We start from the raw sequence: 13,539 nt of genomic DNA, 5'->3' as shown, positions 1-13,539 counted from the left end.
CCCTTCTTTCTTCATGTGTCTTCTATTCCTATTTGCAATAAATAAAGCTTATTAGAAGGAAATTATGAGAAAGAAAAATGTTCTTCATGAAGAACTTTTTTCCTGAAAATTTCTACAAAGTATTGAATCTTAATCTGACTGTTCCTAGTTCTCACACCTTCAGTTTAAAAATTTCTGCCTTTCTTCACTGAGCAGCAATACTGGCTGAAGAATGCATGTTTGTTCATTATTCTTTGTAGGAAAAATAAAGTGTTGATGGAGTGAATTTTAATAGAGCATTTCTATACGTGGATAGAATAATATGCGTATGTATTTCTGTAGGGCTGGTGAAATTTCTCTTTACTTGATTAAAATAAATTTGTCAGAAGATTGTAATGTGAGTGATGCTTCACTTTTTAGATTAGAGTAAAACAGTAAAGAGCCTCTTTTGCATGTGGGACACTGTACACAGACAGAAAATTAACAGAAAAAAAATCAAAACAAAACAAGAAAGCCAAGCATTGTAAAGACACGAGACTGTGAAGCTGAATTGCTTTCCATTACTTCCTGAGCTTTTCTCATTCATATTCCCTAGAGCAGAGCAGTTCTTACACTTCAAAAACCAGTTTATTAAAAAGGTAGCATGACTACATAAAGTATGTCTTTCATGTATACTGCTTCTTTCCAAGTTCATTGTTTTCATATGATCAACTTAAATAAAAATAACACAAAGAGGTAAAAAAAATACAGCTGAAATTAAATATAAGCTTAAAATTAATATTTTGATCTGTTTCTAAAATAGCTCTAATTTTGAGTTACTTGAGTTAAAGATTCTTGTCTTTCTTCTTCTGTTTGTTCATTTGGAAATTTGTTCAAAATAGGTGATCAAAACCTCACCTGTTCAAACCTAAGAACTCTGAAAAAGACCACTGATATTTAGAGGCTGATTTTTATTAGTGAATACTGCTGAATAAACTATACTTGAACCCTAAGTAATCATGAACACATTGTGAACAAAGGATCCAAACACCTCAAGCTTCAGATTTATTTGGTATAATTAAAGTATTATCAGTGAAGTTACTCCTGTATCCAAAGTTCAAGAAGACAAACCAACTTTAAAATTAGTAATATACTACATAGAAATAAAAAGGAAGATCTTTTGTTGAATCTAGCATAAGCTGGAAAGAACCTAAAGCTCACTTCATTTGAGTTAGACTTGCTCTATTGCTAGATGGTGTATGTATTTTTCCTGTTAGCTAAAGGTGTCCCTCTCATTTTCTGTATTTGTACTCATCTTTAATCACTCAAAATACAGTAAATCCTGGAAATATGCATTCCTATTACTTTTATAACCCTACCAACAGAAGGGCAAGGTTCTTTGACTATAAAAGCTCAAAGTTTTCAAATAATAAATTTCAAGTGTTAAGCACAGCTGAAGCTCAGTTTTTTATTTGACCTAAATATGAAATGGCATTAAGTGATCATGTCTACTATTCAAGGACTTTCAAACAGATTGTTGGCAGAAAAAGTTCAGTGTGCTCTAATCAGGGGATGTAATTGTCAGATTTACAGGCAAACCTTATTTCTCATAATTTTCCAAGCAATGTCTATCTGTATGTAGCCCTACTTTTTTAAATGGTGGTTTTAAAAAATAGTTTACTTCCTTCTAGAATGGAAAAATATAAATCGAAATTCCAACTTCTGTTAGATGTTCAGTGTTTCTGAAAAGGAGCTTTTCAAGACATAAAAATTAAACTATAGCATTACAAACATTAGTTTTGTGAATATATAGATCTTGTGAATCTCATCTGATTTGTCTGGACAAGACAGCCTATTTACTGTTTATTAACCTTTTGTTTCACTGTCTAGAATGTGGGTAAATAGCACAGTACAACTGATTTTAGTACTGTTTCACCCTTTCTACCAGCTGGGTAATGGTTTCTTCATTAAATCCCTGAATTTCTGATTTACAAGTGACTTCCTTTCTTTGTATCAGTCTGTTGGATTCCTGAAGCACAACTTCTTTAATATCTATGATTTCTATTTCTTTTTTTCTTCTTTAGAACTAAGACAAAAGAAAGGAAGTTCTATATTGCACAGGACTATCCAAACTGGCACAATAACTTCCTCTTTCAGTGCTTGGTAGCTATAATTTTTTTCAGTTTCCCTCTCCTAGGCTTCCTCATTTCCAGGCCCTATAATTAAGCTGAGTACAAGTTATTTAATATAAACTTTCCTTACCTATAGGGCATTAACATCAAGGCATCTTGGTCAGTGACAGTGGCGCCCACATGAAAACAGAAGTAAATAACAACATGGAAAGATTATACCAACTTATGACTAAATCAGTAAAAAATCTGAGACATTATTTACTTCTGAAAACATCACAAGGTGAAAAGAGAAGCTGGTTCTCAGACTTAAAAACAAAGAAAAAGACTAGATGAATGCGGGTAGTTAGTCAGAAAACAGTTGGATATCAAAATACCATATTAAATTCTCAAAGCTGTGTTAAACTAAGAGAAAAGTTTTGAAAGCTCCCATTTGGACACAGAACTCTGACCCAGAGACTTTCCAGCTGGTATCAGCTACTGCCTACAGAGTGATGGCAATCACAGTAAATCTGTTCCAGTTATTCCCTTGGAAACATTAGCAATTTCTGTGCAAAAGGATACTTAAGTTATAGTTCTTACAGCAATGAAACCTGAAGCTATCATTGACAAAAACAACATTAGAAAACAAGGAAGAAATTTTTAAGGAAGGGATGGAAGACAGATAACTTAAAAAGCTGTGCAAGATCTAAAAGAAAATATTTTTAGTTGAAACCATCCCCTCCCTTGGTTTAATAGTATTAAAACATATAGAGTAACAAATTATTCAATAATACTCAAGAGAGATGTAAGAAACTTCAAACAGTCAAGAGAAGACTTCCATAGCTTGCAAAAGCAGAAGAGTGTATTTAGGGCTGAAGAAAATCTGGATAACCTAGTTAAGAGTAACAAAATTTATTTATGGGTAAAAGATGTGGAAAAATTGTTTCAGCAAGTGAGTCTGTCTATGTATGGAGTCTAATCTAAATATTTCAAAGAATCAATTGGGAAAACAGTAGAAAGTACCAGGAAGAGGCTATACGCAAATTTATGGCCTAAAACTGGAAAACTCTGTATCCAAGGCTAACATAAAATCTCAAAATAATCCTTGCTAGCGAAGTCACTGCACTGATAAGGAATGGCACAATTGCTAATTGACAATGAGTCATCAAGCTATATCAGAAGTGGAAATTATTTATGTTACTAAGATCAGATCATATCTATAATCTCTCAGTGCTGGTATTGCATTGGAAAGAAAAAATGAAGCAATCACCTTCTGATTGACAGGTGGATTATGAAGACTGCTTAGGCAAAGAAACTTCAGGGAGCTATCAGGAAAGTGTATGAAGGTCTTAAGCTATTTCTATTTTCTAACACACATAAAAATTGAATAGGTATTGTAAAATATGTTTTCTAATTTATGGATTTAGTAATTAACGTGAAATATATGCTTCACCTCTTTGCATCACTTCTGGGAAATCACAAAATATCTCAGTATCTCAAAATAAATGGCCACTGACTTTAAATTTAATAATAAATACAATTATGAAAATAATCACAGAGGAAACCCCAGAAGAATATGATAGCTATTTTAAGAGGTAGACACCAAGGCATTTCCATGGAGGGTTGAAACACAGTTGTCTTAGTGACTGAGAAAGCCTATTAAAACTTTCCACTGATGTTCTCCAGACAGATGCACAGGATGAAATTCCCACACAGCATGTATTGAAAACATCAGATCATAGTTCTGCATGGAAGAAACATATTTTCTGCCCTAAGACTGTGATAAAATTGTCACTGATGATTTTGTGTGGGAAGAAGCAGCTGCATATCAAAAAAGCTCTACGCTGGTACCTGTGGCTCTGCAGTTGGATCTACGTGACCAGGACCATAGACAAGGGGACTCAGAAGCAGGGTCACCATGCTCCAGAGGAGAAACACAGGTTCTGAGATTGGTGCTGGCACATGAGGACACTTGGCTGTAGGGCTCAGTAATCACATGTGAGTTGTAGGGCTGAGGAGTCAGGGAGCATCAGTGCCCCCGTGCCATATCTGTGCTGTCTGCCCGCACTGCCTTGAGAGAGAGGGGCTAGTGGGAGCACCGGGATACCCTTATTGCTGGTCCCTACACTACTGTAACAAGTGTGACAAATGGCTGTTCCCTGACTGAACACATCAGGGGACAAAAAAATCTAAGCATCCACCTAAATCAGAGGCCTGGGTGTCATGCTCAGAAAACAATCCCTGTAATATACATTGGTCCTGAAAGACAGTCTGGCAGGGGAGGAAGAAGAAAAGATCTCCAAATGTCAGCCCCTAAGGCTGAATTGGGAACCCATTAAAGAAAGTAGTACCCGTTGCTACAGCTCCCTTAGATATTCTGATCAAGGTTTTGCAAACACCTCAATGACTGAAGTGTTTTCCTCGGTATGCAATCTCTAAAGAGCTGTGATTTTGAACATCCATTTTACAGCATTCCTGGAGCCCTGATGTTTTCTCCTGGAGCTTTGATTATTCTGATCCAAAGATGAAACTTCATCTATAGGAAGCAGGGGCTGTCTATGAGATTCTTCAGTTGATTATTCACATTCTCACAGCACAAAAAAGGGTACTACTGTACCAGAACTTTTTCTTAGGTGTGTATTTTTTTTATATGGTTGTTACAGTTGTACTGAGGAGTTTTAGAGTCTAGTGTGGCTCTTAAATGTTAAATGGTAAAAAAATAGGTTTTCCTTGCCTTTAACTGGAATCAGAGCATGTTTTTGACATATGCAAGAAATTTTTCAAATGCATGCATATTACAATTTAATCTGTTTAATTTCATTTCTTGAGGTTAATTTGATATGGATAGATTTATAAAAAATGCCTGCTCATGCCAAAAACTCTTCAGCACCAGGTATTCCCACAAAAAAAAGGTGAAGTAAAGAAGATGAAAGGTGAAAGCAAAGAAGAATTTACGTTGCTTGATATGTGTATAAAATGAAGTTATGCTTTAATTATTTGATGAATAATGCAATAGATAGTGAGATATAGGACCTTTAAGCAGTTTGAATGGATTTTTGGATAAAAACATCCCCTCACTTTAACTGAGATATATTTTCATAAAGCTTTCTGTGTTTATTATTCTTGAATATTGCCTTTTTCCTTTTTTCTTTTTTTTTTTAATCATGATGATGATGCAAAGCTCTCTACTTTTTTCCTGCAGAAGAAATTTGATAAGCCAGTCATCTTCTGCAAGTACTCTCAAGAACCACTTTTTATCCTGCCATATCTGCTGTACCATAGGTTTCAGAAAAATAATGAAGCTTGAGAAAAATCTAACCAATTCTTCCTGAAGAATGCCCATGGAATAATGGCCAATTCATAAGTACTATAAAAAAGTGGAATCAAGAAGGAGAAGACAAATGTGAACTTACACAGTTTTAAATAAAAAAAGCAATTGATTTTTCCAAGTTTCTTTTTCTCCAGAAAACTAATATTTCTGGGTATTGTTCAGACTACTGTCGTAAAAAAAAAATAATTCTCCATGGTCAGCCCTTTTGATTCAGATGGATAAGTAGATGGTATTTTTAGGACCCTGATTACATCTGTGTCCACATGAATATGTAGTCATTACAAATACCTCCTTACCTCAAAGGGCTCATTTAAATAACCCTTAAAACTACATGATTGGATATGTGGCACTTACATTTCAATCTGTTTCAAGGGACTGGAAATGAAAACCAATGCTGCCAAGCGCTGGCCTGCCAGTGTTGTCAAGCTGCCAGGAACTCTTTCAAACAAAGATGTCAGAACAAATGATAAGATGGAAATTGAGCTGTTCCTATAGTATAGATGCTTGCAAAAATGGAGGTGTAGAAGTCCTCAACTTCTTGCATGCATTTTTTGGAAAAGCTGTATAATGTTCTGAACCTAGAGAGGCCGTAGTTTTTGGCTGGTTATGTGAAAGCAAATAAATTGCAAAAAAGGGACACGAGAAAAAAGATGCCTGTTGGAAGTACTGTTTAGGCCAGTGAGTCCCTATATAAAAATTGAGATTTCAGTTGCACAGTCAGGTGGTATCCTACCAAATTTCTTTTGTCACCTAAATGTGCAGTCACTCACTGGTTATAACTTCCCATGAACCTTCAATTAATTGCCATATCTGCTGTACCATAGGTTTCAGAAAAATAATGAAGCTTGAGAAAAATCTAACCAATTCTTCCTGAAGAATGCCCGTGGAATAATGGCCAATTCATAAGTACTATAAAAAAAGGACTTAAGCAGCTTGATGAGCCTTTCTCGTAACTTAGAGAATCTTAATAATGAAGTCTTACAGCTTTTTTCCCTACATTTGTAAATTCCAGAGAGTTTCATACATATCTGAGGTATCACCCAACTTTTCAGAAAATTGAAAATGCTAAAAGCTTAGGCTATGGAAGACTTCTTCCCCATTTTCTCAGCCTTGTGCATGGATTACTATCTCAGAGCAACAGTTGTGCCTTCTGTGTAGGGACACCATCTTTTACAAACTGGTCTTCAGCTGTAGTGCCCACCACAAAGTCTCCATCCCTGCTTTTCTGTTTCCAGTGATATTTGCATATCTTTACTGGGGATGTGTTTTTCAAATAAATCCCCAAAGAAATAGTTAAATACATTATGCATTCTGTAGAAATGTTTTTAGTCATTGGTGTAATGACAGATAACATCTAGAAAGTAATGGAGTCCTCCCTTATGACTAAAGAATTGGTTGTCATCACATTACTTTCTACTGCCCTCTCTCTCGTGGCAAATAATTTTAATGAAAAGCCTGCAGTAGGTTCCCTTTCATCATGATAACCATTTATTGTTAAAATTCATTCTGTAATTCTGTGGGAACCAAAGAAAAGAGGAATAGCAGCAGTCAGTAATCTGCAAGTGCCTGAACTAGATTCTATAATTTAAGAATTAAAAAAATAAACATATATATAAAATATAATTGTATAAATACATGCTTTAGTGCCTATTATGTTAAAAATATAAGGCTTCAAAGGCATAATTAGCCGGCAAGTATGAGGCATTTTAGAATACACTTCCAGAATAGCTGTGGTGCTAATTCTTACTAAACTAATATTAATGTAAATCAAAAATAACTTCTGTAGCATCTGGGAAATTATGCCAACATGATAGCACTGTAATTGGAATTGGAATCTGACAAATTCATGAAGTGCAGCTACCCCAAAAGTATTTGCAAAGGCTATAGAAGCCAGAATTAAACTCGTAAAACCAGAATAATTCAGACACGAGTCCATATTCTATTCCTAAATCATCTCACTGTGCCTTGCTATTGCTGTGTGTTTTGTTGTGTGTACTATTGAAAGACTCAGGTAATGCAGCAGAAAGACATAAATTCAGGAGGAATCTAGATAAGATTTTTTTTCTTTGTAAATGTAAAGAGTCATTTCATCTTCTGATTAAGTTACAACTGAGAGAAAAAAACCCTCTTTAAAGTACAACTAGTTGAACATTCAGCACATGGGTGAAGTCAGATTCATAGGTGCAGAACTGAATTTTACATTTTAATGCCATCTCTAGTAATTCTAATCCCTCAGTAATGTTGTACAATAGATAGCAAAGTCCAGGCAATATTCTGCAGAGGGTAAGTGTATAGCTCTATCAGTCTCCCTGTATGTGTCCTCTGTCTTGTCTAGTGAACCTAGTGGACAAAATATGCGTATACTCTAGTACACTACGTTATTATTGCATTTTGTCCCACAGAATTAAGAATAAAATTTAAAATTTTGGGGTTATCCACTTACTCTTTTTCTGGTTTTATATGCAAGTAGTTCCTCTAATTAAATAAGTGTATAACTGCATTCAGAAACAAACTGTTTACAAATGGACTTACTCATATATACAAATGAAATAAGTGTATAATTTCTTTTAGAACCAAGCTGTTTGCAAGTGAAAATTACTGCATGTTATCCTGTGTTTGAGCATGTTCTTAATGGCTCTTACATATATGTGAAGAAGTTATTTCAGCTTGTAGTTAGGAACATATATTAGGATAATTATTCTAACAGAATTGAGGAAAAGCTTTTCCTATTATATTGAAACTGGCATGAGAAAAATATCTTCCTGCTTACTTTAAAGAAAAGAATTGTAAGTAAAACAATGGTAGATTAGGTTTGGGGGAAAAAAACCAGTATTTCGTCAAGCTGGTTACCCCTATTATGGTTTCTTGAGATGACTGTTGCAAAAATGATTTCTTTATAAAGTTAAAAATATTGGAAGATTTTGCTGCTGCAAAGTGCACATTCAAGATTTTTTTTAAAGGAAGTAGAGGAAAGAGAATCTTTACAGTACAACAGAGGAATAGATGAGAGCTCATGGAGGCCAATGACTAATTTTAAGTGTAATTACTTTTATGTTTTGTTTGGCAGTTGGATGCACTTCTTTCTTCTTTTATCTTGGATTCACCTTTGTCTTTCTCAGAAATGTTGAAAATAATAATTGTGGTAATATATAAATAGCGATTGCATTTCTCCTTGTTCAAATCACTCAGTCACTACAACTCAGATTGTTTGGTCTAGAAATTTCCTTTCAGTCTAAAAATTATAGGACTTCTCAATCTATGCCAAATCATCAGTCTATGCCAAATCATTTTAATAATAAAATTAAAAATATAAATGGGAATTTATAATGTTCCTGCATTGTTTCCCGTGACAGCAAAAATGCATTGTATCACACAATACACATTAAACTGCTACTCCTACAGTAAGTTTGAAAATTAAAATTCAAAATTTCCCTTAATAATTTTGTGTTCCTTTCATTAATGATTTTTTTGTGCAACATCAGGTTGTTGAAATACAGTGAAATGACATATTCCCAGTTTCAGAAAAGATCTACTGTTTGGTCAGGTGGTATCGGTAATCTCAAAACATCTTGAAAGTGTTATGTTTTTCTTTTCAGTTATTATGCAAGACTGAAAAAAAGTAGTATGTTTTAGTAAATCCTCATGTTTAACAGTATAGCTTTATTGAAGTAACTGAGTCACTGATTTCAGTGTAGCTACCTTAATTTACACCAGGTGAAGGTTTCGGGTAAATGCTATGCTTCACCACTGGATAAGCAAAGCATAGTAAGGAATATTCAACTAATTTAGAGAATTGACCTGCTGTTCTTTGAGCACTGAACTGTGTGATCTAATTGTGACAATTTGTGTCTGTTCTGCTCAGAAAAGATTTCTTCTTCCCCTGGGGCAATAAAGATACTTCGTGCTTCTTCAATATTAGACAAATATTACAAAGTAAGTTAATAAAACACACTTTTCAGAGGTTCTGCCATAGTGCTCCAGTTTCCTTTTCTTTAATTGTGATAGCTGGTAAACTCAGTTACATCGCTGATTTATGTGGAAAGAGGCAGGCTACCCAGGAGGAGTCTAGAGTTGCTGTCCGATCTTGCAGGAATAGGGTTAGAAAAGCCAAGGCTGACCTGGAGTTGAATCTGGAAAGGGGTGTGAAGGGCAACAACAAAGGATTCTGTAAGTACATAAATGGCCAAAAGACGACTGGGGAACATGTGAGCCCACTGCTGAATGGGGCAGGGTGACTGCGACGAAAGCCATGGAAAGTCTGAAGTACTCGCTACCTTCTTTCCCTCAGTCTTTACCAGGAAAACCAGCCTTCAGGAACCCCAGGCTCCTGAGACAGGACAGAAAGGCTGGAACAAGGCAGCCTGACCCTGGTGGAGGAGGAACTGTTTCGGAAGCACTTAAACAAACCTGATATACTTAAGCCCATGGGGCCTGTTGTTTTGCACCCATGAGTGCTGAGGGAGCTGGCTGATGTCACTGCAAGGACAGTCTAGATTATCTTTGAACAGTCATGATGACTGGGAGAGTTTTGTGAACATTGGAAGAGAGAAAATATCACTTCTACCTTCAAAAAGGGTAAGAAGGAAGATCTGGGGAACTAAAGGACAGTCACCTCCCAGGGAAGGTGATGGAGAAAATCCTCCTGGAAAGCATTTCTAAGCAAATGAATAACAAGAAGCTGACTGATAATAGTCAGCATGGCTTTATCAAAGGGAAATTATGTCTGACTAACCGGATAACCTTCTACAATGAGGTGACTAGCTTGGTGGATGAGTTCTCTACTTTAGAAAAGCATTTGACAATGTCTCTCCTAAAATCCTTGTAGAAAATCTGACAAAGCATGGCTTAGATAAATGGACAATGAAGTGGATCTAAAACTGGCTGAACAACCAGGTTGTGACAAGTGGCATAAGGTCCAGCTGGAAGCCACTAGTGGTATACCCCAGGGGTCAACTATCTTAATTAATTAATTAGTACTGTCTTCATTACTGACCTGGACACTGGGACAGAGTGCATCCTCAGCAGGTTCACAGATGATACAAAACTGGGAGAAGTGGCTGATGCACCAAAGGGTTGTGTTGCCATTCAGAGGACAGGCTAGAGAAATGGCTGGGAGGAACTTAAATGGAAAGTCCTTCCTCTGAGGAGAAATAACCCTATGCCTTAGTACATGCTGGGGGCTGATTAGCTAGAAAACAGCTTTGCTGAGAAAGACCTGGTGATCCTGGTGGATGAGGTGACCACAAGCCAGCAATGTGCCCTTGTGGCAAAAAAAGGCCAACAGTATCCTGGGGTGCATTAGGAAGAACATTGCCAGCAGGTCAAGTGAAGTGATCCTTCCCCTCTGCTCAGCACTGGTAAGGCCATGTCTGGACTGCTGGGTCCAGTTCTGGGTTCTCCCATAAAATAAAGATATGGAATTCCTGTAATACGTCCAGAACAGGGCCACAAAGATGATTAAGGGACTGGAACATCTTTAATATGAGGAGGAGCTGAGAGAGCTGGAACTGTTCGGCCTTGAGCAGAGGAGGCTCAGGGGGTTCTTATCAATATCCCAAATATTTTATGAGGAGGATATGAAAAACGGAGTCAGGGTCTTCTCAGTAGTGCCTGGTGGCAGGATAAGAGGCAACGGGCAGAAATTAAAACATCGGAAATTCCATCTGAACTCAAGAAAACACTATTTTACTGTGAGGGTGATAAAACATTGGTATGTTGCAGAGGAAGGTTGTGGAGTCTCCATTCTCGGGGATATTCAAAGCCTATCCTGGACAACCTGCTCTAGGAGATCCTGCTTGAGCAGAGGGTAGGAATAGCTCTCAAAAGGTCCGTTCCAACATAATGTCCGTCTTTATTACTACCATGATTTTAGGAATCTAACACACTGATGTAAGCCCAGAGAAAGACAGGCCTAGTATGATAATAGAGGTCTTGAAAAGTGAAGACACAGGCTGCAACGTAGAGCAGTAGAAAGAAGACTGTATTCCCAAACCTTGTCGATACACAGCAGACAAATATTTAACCGATAATACCCCAATCCAGACTGTAAGAAAGATTCCTTCATTGTTTCTTCAACAAAGATAATCATTATGAAAACAACAACTAAAAAATGAGTCACTGTCATGACTTTTTTTTTAAAACAGGTAAGATAATTTATTTGCCTTTTTACAGCAAAAGTGTAGTGGATGTGCAAATTAGACTTCTTAAAGACGAGAGAATAAGAAATATTTTAACTAGAATAGCCACATTGAATTAGATTTAAGGCTTGATTAGTTCATTATGACTTTCTTGATAAAAAGTAACAGATTCTTCTTCTAATTTTTATTATTTAAATGGCATTTTAAACCTTGGAGTAGAAGATTGTATATATTTCTAATAACTGCTCTAATTTTGCATATTCTTATTATCTACATAACAATCCATTTTCATGCTGGCTAAACTCTTGAATTAATTTGTGTTTCTGTGTCCAATCTGACCTGAATTCTAACCACTGAATGGCAAGAATATTGATGAATTTAATACAGTCAAAAAGTTCCTTGTTCATGGGTCATGAAATGGGCGATAGAAAAAGGAGAACAGTTATTTTATGTCTTCTGCCAAATTAAAACATCCAGATGATGACTAGTAACACAGAGATGCCTATACAATGTGGCAGCTAAGGTCTATTCAATAAAAAATTGATATGAATTGCCATGCCATGTGCCTGGAAAATCAGAACATAAATGAGGCTTCAGGGAGGCAAAAACTGAAGCATACAGAATAGTCTCAAATATAAACTTGTTTTTTTTATTATTGCTGAAGTTCTTTAACTGATGGTAAGAATATTTTCTATAAGATCTATGAAAGATGGTGTCAAATAGAACATATCCTTCAAAATGGTGTTTTATCTGAATTAATTGTGACTTCTCGTAAAAACACAGGTTTATGATTAGTAGAATATGGCTCTGTGAGACAATATAAACTGCCTGTTAGGCGTACTGATTACAGTAAATATATGAGCTTGTTAAAAAAGTAAAAAAATCTGTTTTGTTTTAAACATTTAATTATACTTCATTTCTCCTCAAGTGGTTCATTTGTTTGATGTAAGCTCTTCATTTCTCTTCATAATTTTACTGTTACCAGGTCTATTTCTGCAGAGAGCTCTGTGCTGCTAGGCCTAAGTACTGCCATTGACATCAGTTTGACTCTTCTTGTTCATGAACTCATGATTTAGGTACTTTGCTGGCGGCCAGTGCAGGATTCCAAATGAGTAGCTACTTTTTCTTCCTTAGATTGGGTCATTCTCATAGCATTCCAGTAACTGCTTCCTCACCTGAAATTTTTTTCCAGCTTTTTTTAATATCAGAAAAAAAAAGTGTTAAATTTGGAAAGTCTACAGAGAACAAGAAGGTGGTTTCCTCTTCCTGTGACATTTCTCTTAGCATTTAATTGACCAGTTTGTTTTCATTTTATTTTGGAACAGGATCTGCAAATTTATACTGGTTAAGTCTGCACCTGAGAACCACACAGGACTGTATTTTGAATTCTCACAACATGTGTAAAAGAATACTTAGGTCAACTTTGAAATCTTTTTTTTTTTTTTTTTTTTTATTTTTTTAAAACAAGTTTAAACTGTGCATGTGCATACAATTTCTTACCTTTTTCTCTTGTGGTAGTTTTATGTTGAGCCCACATATGCATTAAAAGGTAGGGTGTAATAAAACTAAATAATATAATTATTGCAATAATCAACCTTAAAGACTGCAGGAGAGAAATAATACCTTGTTTCAAATGTGTGTACATACCATTTTTGCATTTGTGCTTATTTTCTCAGCTATTTTGAATGTGAGAAAAAACACGTTTCTTTATCAAGAAGTATACATACTGAGCTTCAATGGCAGATACACTGGGAGATAATTATATAGGGGCTGAAAATGCAAAGCTGAAATTGCAACAGTTTACAGTATTTCATTGCATATATTTCCACTACTTTATCGTTTATAGCTAAAAACAAATAGATCATGACAGAGATGTACAGCTAGAATGGTTTTACTGCTACTAGAAGCACAGTCAATAAATATTTTTTTCTTCCTTTTTCTCTCTTTTCTTTCTTTCTTCCCTTTATTTTTTAAAGGATATAGTGCCCATAAAAGTTTTTGG

This window comes from Haliaeetus leucocephalus, unplaced genomic scaffold (assembly GCF_000737465.1).
Source record: "Haliaeetus leucocephalus isolate CR32 unplaced genomic scaffold, Haliaeetus_leucocephalus-4.0 Scaffold889, whole genome shotgun sequence".
In the NCBI taxonomy this organism is placed as follows: Eukaryota; Metazoa; Chordata; class Aves; order Accipitriformes; family Accipitridae; genus Haliaeetus; species Haliaeetus leucocephalus.
The sequence above is the reverse complement of the archived record's forward strand: the minus strand, read 5'-3'. Positions refer to the sequence as shown.